Below are 12,354 nucleotides of genomic sequence, written 5' to 3'. Positions count from 1 at the left end.
TCCCTGACAAAATAAATGCAGCAACAAGACAATAATAACATAACAGGTCACCAATTTAACATGTTTAGTTCTATAACATTTAAATGCACCTCTCCAATGTCTAACAGAAAAACATTTAATGAACCTTTTTTTAATGTCTGACCTGCATCACTGTAAGACTGCCTTATGAAAGCCATATTTACACTGTGCGCATGGCATACAATTATGCCAATTTACCTAATCCCTGACCCATAAATTTTGATCTAGGGTTATCTGGGTGGTGGGTGAAATGGGTGGAGCGAACAAAATGTGTCTGATTCGCACCAATTCTTGGACAAAAATCATGCCATCTGGCGGAAAATCACACAGCTTTTTCACATCACGCGAGAATGTGTACAAAACAACAAAAATGCCGCCGGCAACGCTTCTGGGTCATTATCATTAAATGTCGGTGATTTTAAAGTAACTGTGAGTGATAAATAATTTTTTTTGCGGTCATTGCACTTGCCCGGCGGGCAAATGCAATGAAATTTGTACTCTCCCAACAATAAAAACTACTTGCCCCGGGAGATTGGGCGATGGTTAACATCGAGCCCTGGGATACATAATCAGGCATACAGTAATTATCCGGTTTTAGGTTTGTATGTATTTGCCTAGTTTATACCAGGTAGCAACATTTTTTTTTTTACCAAGCAGTAACACATAAAGTTCAGTTCTGGGATTATCTGCCAAGCACTTTGTTCCGTTTTTGATGTCTTTCCTTTGTGGCTTTTCATCAACTAAGAACAACTAAGATTTCTTTATTCATGCATAACTTTGCAATATCTAAAACAGGCCTGGCCTGTTTTAGATATTGCAAAGTTAATGTTGGCCATTTTTTCAAACACAACCCATTTATCTCTGTAATTCCTCCAGGCTCATGACTGTGATCTTCTTTCCTGGCCTGTAGTTTTTGGTAGATGATAATCATTTAGTATAGGTTGACCTACTGAGGAATGCTCAGTGAAATCTTCCATTCATTAGACACTGTTATAAATGTAACCCTGCTTTAAATGTATTGTTATACGTCAAATGTATTTATTATGCTAATGGAAAATTATTTCCAACGAATCTGAAGTCTTCACAAAAAAGCTAAACTGAAATTAAAGTACAACAGCTGATCTCAATCTATTTGTTAGTTTGTAGATAATTTTTGTTGTTATTTTTACCATTCTTAACATGTAACTTGTTTTATATTTTGTAATTTTTTCCAATATTTGGTATCTTAAAGCAGATAATTGCAAGTCATCTTCCTTTCCATAAAAATGCCTATTTGACATTTGTTTAAATATACCAATAATATATATATTGAGGCTACAATTTCCTACAACAAAGCACTTCATTGTAGAGATGTGATCGCAGTCACAGAAAAGCAGTCTGATAAATATGAGGAAAAAGTGTTTTGTGAGAAAAAAATACAGTTTAGTCGACCTGAGCTCCTTAAAGAGAATAAATCATCATTGTTTATTCCAAGCCAAATGGTGTTTAGATGTCAATAAATGCAGAAACTATATCAAGTCCACAAGCTCTCTACCAACACAAAGCAAAGGCTTTTCTATGGAGTGATCTCCCCTAATGAAGGAGCCTAATTCCATCTCCCACCAGCAGCTCTGCTCATATGCCAAAGAAACAGTGGGATGAGCATAAAAAAGGTAAAAAGAGAATTGTTCTGTGTCTTGAGGACAGAGAGACTGGGCTGAACTTTGGTGACCGCATACGTTCTGCTTTAACACCATTACACCGCAGCCGTTCATTAACTGGCTGTCACGAGAGAGTGGTTGCAGATCTGCAGGCGAAGTTGGTTTAATGGTTAATTAGGAAAGGCTGAAAAATGTTTTAACAAGTCTGAAGATGAAAGTTCCAAGTTATGCATTTGTGCCTGATTCCATACATGGGTAACCACTGAAGAGCAAATTTAGCACAGTTAGAATATTTAAATCGTTGCAATATGTCTAAAGAGGACCGGCTCTAATAAATGTGCATACATTTGCATACTTACATGTTTTAGTCAGGATGAATATGTGTATGTGTTTTTTTTTATAATGCTGCATGCAGGTCAGTTAGCATCTCTGTTAGCACATAATTGTTGCATGAAGAGGCAGATGCATGTTTCACACAGGCCACCAGGACATGACATTTAACACACAGTAATATGTCTATTTTTTTTTTTATTAAAAGCACAGGGTTTAAAAATGGAATTAATATTTTTGTATCGGATGTAAGCTGATGCATACATACATAGGAAATAGACCTGGTAGAGCACAAGTGGTCTCCACTAATTTACCCCTGCACTAAAAGAATATGTTACTTTGGCATGAGTCTCTGCAGAAGGTGTTGACAGCCAATCAAAAGGGCCAAGAGTTCACTCTCAGGTCAGCATGAATTATGCTCACTAAAAGATGGATTTTAATGTGTTATTTAAATATTTTGATAATCCCCTAATTAAATAAGACATGGTGATAAAAATTAGGCCATAATGCGCTGAAGGAGAGACAGCTCCGATTTTTGCTCATATCCAATATTACCTTCTGAGACAGTAGATATCTCCTTATAATGCTCTTACGAGATTTAGTTTAGTTTAACTTCATCAATTGATTTTGGAAAAGCAAACATGTACTATATGTACTATAAAGTGTAACGAAAATTATCAAAGGATCCATTTGTGATACATTTTTGGATTTGTCAGTACAACTAAATAAAAATAACATTTTAAGGTGCCGTTCAATCATGTGTGCTTGGGAATCTGATCACCACAGCTTGCATTAACAAATGCATGAGTATGTGTGCACATATGGCCACTAGATGGAAGAATGCAGCTTCGCCTTTGGGTTGCGTGTGTGGGAGTTTCTGTCCTGCAGATTCATCATCACTGTCACTCATGCAGAGCTTAGTCTGTGATGTCCCCAAAAAAACTGAGGAGTCACCAACACGATCTGCCCAACTCAAAGAGAAAAGGACAAATATTAAAGCCACAACTTCAACTAATTCCCTCTCCCTGTGACCTAGTGATTTTCCATCCAACCTATTTTCTGTTCCAGGCCTCTTCTTTTCTCTGACTTTAACACTCATACTCACATTCATAAAAGCGTTCATTACCATTGCATGAAAATAGATGGCACAGGTTCAAACAGCCATAGGTGAAATCCTCTTCAGAAGTCAGTGATCGCAACACCTGCCCATGGCTGATATGACTCCTTCTTTCCCTCTGCCTGCCTGTGTGTGTGTGGGTGTGTGGCCTTGCCCTATGAGAGGAGCACTCTCAGTGACGGCTTACAGAGACAGAATGAGGACGTCACAGGTGAGTGAATTTGTTCAAACTGACAGATGTACATGCATTTTTTCCCTCTCTCATACACACACACACCCACACACACTCAGTTGTATCTCAGACACACATACCTGTGTTCTCATCCTTGCTCTTCCCCTCAAACAGACACTCTTGGGTCTGTGGGAGCCAGCTGGGGCCTCTGCAGCAAAACTATCACACATGAATAACCAAGGCTTTTCCTTTGCTCTGCAGCATTGACTATTCAATACCTGACAGGGTGCCTTATGGTGTGTAGTCTCTCTGTGTGGGTATTCCCAGATGTGTGCAGGGGCTTGCGCTTACTTGAATGTGTCAAAATCAATCACTATCACATTAAAAAGGGGAAAAGTGAGGGGAGTTACAAGAGAGGAGTCAAGGAAGCATCCGGTTTTGTTATTGCTTTCACCTAAAAACACCTTGGTCATCAAACAAGCCTATTTACAGTATTAATGGAGACTTGACATAAAAGTACTGTATAACACGGAGGTAAGGGGAGGAGTTTAAAATGTTGTTTTTAAACCAGGTACTGTACAGTTTTTAGACTCCCATACTTTATTTCTGTTTTCTGTTTTAAATATAGTATTAAAAGTAAACTATTGTTTAAATACAACTAAGATATTAGGGGTGCTTTGATTCAAAAATGGGCTAAAACGATTATGGTATAACGTACCAAAAAAAACTTAAGTTTATCAAACCATTAAGGTGTTTCATATTTTCTTTTATCAGACTACAGATCTTTATGTATTAGGATTCTATTATGTATCAAAATGAATCATTATGTCATTCTGAATAGTATGGAAATGTAGATGTGGTTTGCCAATTTTCTTGTGAATAAAAGTCTGAAAAGTGTAGCATGCATTGATTTTCACTTCACTTTATTGTGAACTTCTTTATTTAACAAATCCTTGGAATATTTTGCACTTTTAAGTCACTCTTATGGTAATAATACACTTGTATGTACAATGTTATATGGTACACCAACAAAAAGTGACAATGTGCATTCAGCATCTTAAAGCTAATACGGTTTAGAGCCAGCTATCTGTGCAGTTGGATTAAAGGAAAAATCCGCTCAGCAAGGAATAACCAGTGGGTCATTATTAATACATAAAACAAATACATTCGTGGTGATTTAATGAATTTAACGTTTATTAGTGAAAAAATAAAAACAATATTTTCGTTGCGATCACGGAGTCCGGGAACGGCCATTTTTGCTCAAATATAGTAACACCTCACTCCTGACATCTTCTGGCAGTGATGTCACGGTGCCATAAGCCTAGTGCCATTCTCCCCGCTTTACAAGCAAAATCCATGGGAACTACGAGGTACATCTGCAATTAACAACAATTATTTAAGATTTCAAAAGGACTTCACCATTGAAATTCATGAGAGCTATAGTTTAACTGACAATGTCCACATGCATGGCAGCTGGATGTTGCAATACATCAGGTCAAAATTAGAAAAAGAATTTGTCATTTCCTTTCCAATTCATGATCCTCCAAGGTGTTTGTCGTAGGATTGCCAACTTGAAGAACTTCTGGCCAGAGAAAAAACACTTCATATGTAGCCTACATTTCAAAGTAGAATGTTTTCAAGATAACTTGGATAATAGCGCGTTGTGACAAACACCAGATACAGCATTGGGATTTGCTCAACAGCCGATACCGCACCGTGACGTCACAAACAGATATGTGGCATTAGTGTTCTTTGACAAGCAGTAGTGTTCTTTGACAAGCATGGATGTAAACCACATTCAAATGAAATTACTCTTAATTAAAAAAAACTTATCATTTATTGAATAGTATGTAATAATTTCATACTTAGTACTTTCAGGAGTTTGTATTCTGAATATGACTGGACTTTCCCTTTAAGTATACCTCTATTCTATTCTTCAATTTGGACTATTAAATGTCAGTGATACTCTTTGATATAAACCATTTCATTTTAGCGCATACTGAAAATAAAAAAAACTAAAACAGATTTTACATAACATAAGTAACATCACATCACTTTGTTTTGTTTTTTTTCAAGAACAAAAAAAAAGACAGACAAACAAACAAAAAACACTAACTCAGTTTCTAGACCAAAAAACCAGAAAGAAAATGATGTAGAAGACTATGCATGAGGCTAGATTTCAAGACCTTTCTTATATTAGGGATCTGATATAACTTATTTAAAAGAGTCCCTGTTCAATAAAAATCTGATCATTTTATTATTCCAATAAAATATTCAAACTTATGTCTATTACTTGTAGGTAAAAATAATCTTTGAGGTAATTTTAGTGGGTGCTTTTGGTTTGATGATTTCTTAAGATTAACAGCTGTGGAATTTAGATTCTCAGACTACAGTTCCTCCTTCCTCTGATTAATACTCTCTCGCCTTGCCTATTTTTTTTTTTAGATAAACACCTTTTTCTTTGTACATTTGCAGTTTTTTAGATGATGGATTGAACTGTGCTCAATTTAAACCTTGTCATATTACTTCATAACCTCACCTTCCTTTATGTCTCTTATGTTCCTTTTCAGCAAGATGTATATTTGCTTATTAATGTTCTCCAGCAGATCTGATAGACCTTAAAATTAAACAACCAACAGGTGGAATCTATTTCCTAATTAAGTGACTTCTAAAGGCAATCGGTCACAATTTATTTTATTTTGTGGTACTGAAAGACTGCAGACTGCAGATGCAAGTCTAAATTTGAAAATCTTGTGAAAAAATATTATGAAAAATATTTTCATTTACAAATTTTTACACAAATCACAATATAATTCACTTAATCAAGGGGTTGTAGTGTGACGAAGTGCAAAGAAGTTCAAGGAGTATGAATACATTGGATAGGCACTGCACTCTAATCTGGAATGGACACCTGCAGTCTGAGCTATTAATATAAAATTGGCAGGATAAAGTTGGAACACAATTCAGAAAGTCAGAGAGTAAAAGCAGGGTGAGTTGAGAAATTTTTATGTAGGACTATATAAACTTACAGAGCAAACATCAGGTGAACAAAGCATGGAACAATGGCAAAAAAGTGGTTGACAATAGGTCTAACGCACTTTTACTAGAACGTTGACACTATGAAAGACAATCCCCTACATGTGCTCCTCAGGGATGGTTTATTTTAATGTTTGTGCATTCCAGCACATTAATAACATTAGAGAAGCCTGTATCAAAAATAACTATTAAGTAGTCTATCTGCTCCATAGCCAACATGTGGCTCTTTTTTGTGCAGTGCTAAATTGTGTTAACCAGCAGTCTGCACAGGTTTTGGATGTCATCTGCAGAAAGGTGATAATGCTCCTTCAGGTATCTGTTGTGAAAAACCAGGGGGTTATGCCTGTCCAAAAACATTGTTTTCCATCTGAAACCATTCTCAATATAAGTGCTTTATCATCTACAATGTCATACAGAATGGGTCACTCTATTGTTAAAGAAGACAAGTGTTTAACTGCTACTTATGTGGATTGACTCTATTGACTACATCTTTGCTTCTTTGTCAGCCATTTCTTTAATCCCCTGAAGACATGGAGTAGACAATCAAAGCATAATCGAACAGTGACAACATCTAGAAAGAGAATTATAAAGTCAATAACGGTATAAATGACCATAATATTATAAAATAATTACAGTATTTGACTGGATTCCAGTTGGTATCAGTAGTATTTTAACATTGTGGCAACCCCTCGATTGACGAGTTGTCCTGTTTGTGTTGTTTTTCTTTTCTTTTGCAGGAAGCATTAAGCTGATTAAGCTGTACCTGCCCTTTCCACCAAGTATAATCTATACCCTGTTTGCTCTCACTGATTATTTGGTAGATTTAGAGCATTCACCTGCGGAGTGATTTTACAGAAGTTTTTTTTTTTTTTTTTTTTGCAGGATGAAACTTTGTTTTGGGAGAGGAAAATAAACTAATTTGGAATCTGGTCCAACATTGTCTGTCTTCTTTTTTTCAAAATCCTAAAAGTTGTGTTGCGACACAGCTAATTAAAAAATATACAAAACACAGACAAGAAAATCGAATCAATGATAAAAACACATTGATTTCTGATCATTGTGACTGCTGACTGAACAGATGAAGCACCATGATTAGCATGGCTGTTACGCAAGAAGATTTTTAAAACACACCAATAGAAAACCAAATGTCAAAAAAATCTTGTCAGGATGAGCAGCCCGATGTTTTGCATTAAAAAGAAAAATTACAACTTTCTTAGCGTTATGTGAAAAGAAATCTTACTTCATGGGTATACAAAAATACTATTAGAGCTGAAAAATTAGGACATTTCACATCATTTTCTAAAGATATCTACAGTAGATATATAAACAGTTTGTGAAGTGACCAATTGGAGAAGGTTTTGATTGCACATTGTCAGCATGGCTGCTGGGATTCATATTGTATTCATATTTGCATTAATACAAGGGGCTACAGGTGGTAACATGTTAAAAAGGAACACCTTTAAACCGCCCTATTTGATTGTTCAACAGTCTGCCTTAGCATACAAACTTAACATCTGTTTGTCCTTTTTTTTCAAGATAGCTTAACAGAACATTAACCATATAGATTGCATTACCATGTGATCCGTGTTTATCTCACTCTTCCTCATCTGCGCTCTTACAGCAGGCTGTTTTTATGCATATTCCTGCATGACGGCATCCAAAATCAATGATCAATCTGAAAGGAGGTGCTGTAATCGACCCATATAAGCCAGTCAGCAGCAGTTTTAATCAATGTCATTAAAAGGATGATTTTCAAACTGCATAAATAGATGTCAGACATGTCTGCAGGTTATAACACAGCTACACATGAGATATTTGAATTGGGTATTTTTCATTTTTTTTTTTTACTTAAACTGACTGATTTCTAAAATTTATAGTACGCTGTTCACCTGATTTAATGCAAATAGTTTAGCCATAGACAACAAGAAAAAATACTAGGTAAGAATTAAATTGAAACATCTTGTTGCTTCCCCCAGGTGTAAATGAACCATGGATAAAGCCTGTGTCAAACTGAGGTACGCGTCTTGGTGTAGAAAGACTCACAGTTGCATTTTTTTTGTTGTTTTTTTTTTGGTTCAGCCAGTAGATTTAGCACAATATATGACAGCAGGGCAAATGTAATATGAAAGGTATGCTGACATGATTGGAATAAAGGTGGATTTAGGAAAATCGTCATTTATGCTTGTTTTTCTGCCTGTTCTACTTCTCTATACTCGCACAGATCTGGTTTATTTTTTTCCGCCTGAAATGTCATAACCCTTCAAGCTTTTCTTTGAATCTAGTGTAGCTGTACTATAATCTAAGTCACTCAGGAAAAAAAACAATATCCATTCAAGTACAAACCTTGCACTTAGCCAGTCATTTCATCAATAGTGTAGAGGGATAAAAAGCTCCTTAAAGAGCATTTCTAGTTTACTTATTTTTTTTTGTCAGCAATAGATACTAAAATTCTTAAGACTGAATCTAGAGTAATGGGGTTAACTATGTGAATAAAGTATGACCGAAATGTTTACAATAAAAAAATTTACTTCAAAGTCTGTTTCTAACTTACTTTAAGTTTAGCTGATAAAATTTGTAAACTGAAAAAGCTAAATAGAAATAAATTATGGTTTATTCTATAGTCTGTACTAATGGGAACTAAACAAGACACTTAAATCACCCTATGCCACATACTGATTTATTCTTAAAATCCCAATTTCTAAAAAATGAAATTTAAATTTTTTGGCAAATATTATAAGCAGTCTTACATTTTGGTGGTCTCATGCTAATGCTGCAATTTGTAATATTTGAACATGGTTAAAAAGCATCCGACAACAGCAAACTAAACAAACAAACAAAAACAATTATTTACTGGACCTTTCTGATAAAAGTGTTTGACTGGATTCCCATGCAAGTATAATATATTAATAATAATAGCCATCTTATTTAATCATATGATATTCAGACTTCCATATATTGCTTTGCAAACTCACGCCAAACTGGCTGTGTGTTGGGACAACAAAAAATTGTAAATCTACCTCAAATCATGGTCAAACTGATAACTCTGCACATATATGGAATAAATTTACCACATCATCCATTCAAAATATAATAGTTTATTAACAAAATTATTTAGCTACAAGTCAAACATATTTCAGCTAAAAACTTGTCTATAACTTGACTATGTTGGTGAAACTCAACTAAAATATGCCACTATGTAATGCAGTTTAATTTAGTTTATTTATATATAGCCAATTCACAACACATGTCATCTGTAGGCACTTTACAGGGACAATTCAACAGATCCTACAGTCAGACTGGTTAAAATTTTTCTGTCCAAGGAAAACCGACTGCTGAGGTTGACTGAGGTTCAAGAAGATAGACGCAGACATAGAAAAAGAAGCAGAGATACAAAAGGCAACTGTCAACCATCTCCACAGGCGGACCGTCCAGGAAACATACATGTACAGCCAGGTAGAAGAGCTCCGACCCAGCTCCCATTTCAGCAGATGAAAGAGAGTACATACAGTTAGTCATCTTAAGAGAAACAGGACTAAAATGAAATAAAAAAACAGACCAAGCTCAAACATCTATAAACAAAGGTGTTGATGGCAACAGCACAGCTAATACTTCTCTCCAGGATGGCGTCACAGCCAAACAGGAACAGACCAGATGAAGCTACTGTGAGAAAAAGCAGAGAGAGCATAACGTTAGAGATTGAACTAACAAATTCTACAAACTGGGTGAATAGAGATGGAAGGAAGCAAAATGATGATGAAAATTAGTCCCTATGTCCTCCAGCAGTCTAAGCCTATAGCAGCATAACTATGGAGATAGCTCAGGATAACCCGAGAAAGTTTTAAGCCTACCCTTAAAAAGTAGACAGGGTGTCTGCCTCACGGACTATTCCATAGAATAGGAACCAGATAACTAAAAGATCTTCCTCCCATTCTACTCGTAGAAATTCTAGGAACCACTAGTAAACCTGCAGATTGAAAGCAGAGTGCCTTGTTAGGAATATAACGACCAAACATATGTCTAATATAAGATGGAGCTTGGCTATTTAAGGCTTTATATGTGAGAAGAAGGATTTTAAATCCTATTCTGGATTTAAAAGGAAGCCAATGAAGAGAAGCTAAGATAGGAGAGATATGATTCCGCTGTTTGATTATCATCAGAACTCTGGCTGCAAGTTAAGGAAAGGGTTTCCAGCATTTTTGGTTTTTGATCATTTTCGATCATTTTATGTGTTTACTGTTTACAAGCTAACAAGATGGGCCGTATGTTACCCCATGCTGACATGTTTTGAGATGTTCTTTATAAGGCTAAAACAAACTTCATTTCACTAAAGGTTTAAACACCAATGTAACATGGACCTTCATGTGTTTCCTTATATACTGATCACATTTAACTACCAAAGTAGACCAAAGAGTCCCTTAAAATGGTTCCCCTTCTGTCTGCTAGCTCTAGCTCAATCAAAGCATGTTAAGAATCAATTGACAAGAGGTTATTGGTTTAAGATTAAGCAATTCCTTTAATAAAATATTACTTTACCAAATAATAATATTTTAGATTAGATTAGATTCAACTGTTTTGTCATTACACAGGTACAGGTACAAGGCAACGAAATGCAGTTTAGGTCTAACCAGAAGTGCAATAGCAGCAAGTGCAGGATAAATAATGTTTACCTTTACTTCTTGGATTTGCATTGTGAATTAGTATGAACAAATTCCACTTACTCTAAATTAATTTAAAGCTAATTTGGCCTCATTACAAATTCTTCAAGACTTTGGTTCTCAAAATCAAATCCATGAACTGAACTGATTCATCATAGCATCCTTTTTTTGAACTTTTTTAACCATTTTTTCATTCCTTTTTCTTTGTGTAACTAGTACAGCCATGTTATTTAAGGAAATATCCCCCCTGATTTTAATGTGCTGTTCAGCCCCCACCCCCAAATTACTTTATATGAACATTTAGTGCTAAGAATTTCATACATGTTTCAAACCTTGAATTTGAACAAAAATACTGGAATACCAAACCACCCATCTGGCCGTCCCCTGGTTTTCCTGATTCTATGTTGATATTTAAAGTCGCTGCAACTTCTATGTATTTTGTTGACGCTGAATAGGATAGACCAATAGTTAATTGTCAGGGGGAACAAAATACACTTTTTATTTCTTTTTTTAAACCAAAATCAATCTGAAAGCATTGTAAGGACTTGTAACAGGTCTCTTTATAATCAAAAATTCTAACAAAAGCATCTAATTAATACATAAAGTGTAAATTGATTACAGTATAATTAAAGTTGAGAACAAATGGCAGCACATAATCAAAAGAACAAAGATAGCCCAGGTTTGTGGAGAAAAATCTTGATGCTTAAAAATGTCTTATTTATCAGACTACAAGTTTTTTCAATTTTTATCTGTGTTCCAGCGTAGATCTTGTTTAATGCTTCCTTAAACACAGGGTGACTTCTCTAAACTATTCCCAGTATGCAGGTCATAGGAAAGTATTCAAAGTGCAGGATTTTTTTTCACATATAGTTAGGTCACAGCCTTATTCTAAAGGGGTTTAAAATTATCTCTTTCCTTGAAATGTTGTAAACAGCACCCCATTATAACAACACTGGAACAAGCTGTTTATTCTTGCAATTTCATTACAAAAAGGAAACTATGCAATCACAACCTTTACCATGGGGTACAAAATTGAGCCGTAGTACGTTCTGTTTCCACTGATCATCCTTGCGATGTTTTATAGGTTAAATGGAATCCACCTTTGATCCATTCAGTAATTTGACGTGTTTAGGAAATGCACGCACCTGTTCATGTAAGATCCCACACTTACCACTGCATGTTTTTTGCAGGAAGTCAGATAAATTGTCTGTAGACTGGAAACGTGCTGGAAGATTTCAGCTGCTTTGAAGGTCCAAGTGGCATCCATTATCGGTAGATGAAAGACTTTTCGAAGCACCACGACTCCTTCTGGAGCTGTTCGGCCTTGTTACATATAGATGTGTGGAGAAGCCTTAGTCAAGGAAGGAACCAACAACCCCATGGCCA

Source organism: Cyprinodon variegatus, unplaced genomic scaffold (assembly GCF_000732505.1).
Source record: "Cyprinodon variegatus isolate N-32 unplaced genomic scaffold, C_variegatus-1.0 Scaffold20, whole genome shotgun sequence".
In the NCBI taxonomy this organism is placed as follows: Eukaryota; Metazoa; Chordata; class Actinopteri; order Cyprinodontiformes; family Cyprinodontidae; genus Cyprinodon; species Cyprinodon variegatus.
Note: the sequence above shows the minus strand (reverse complement) of the source record.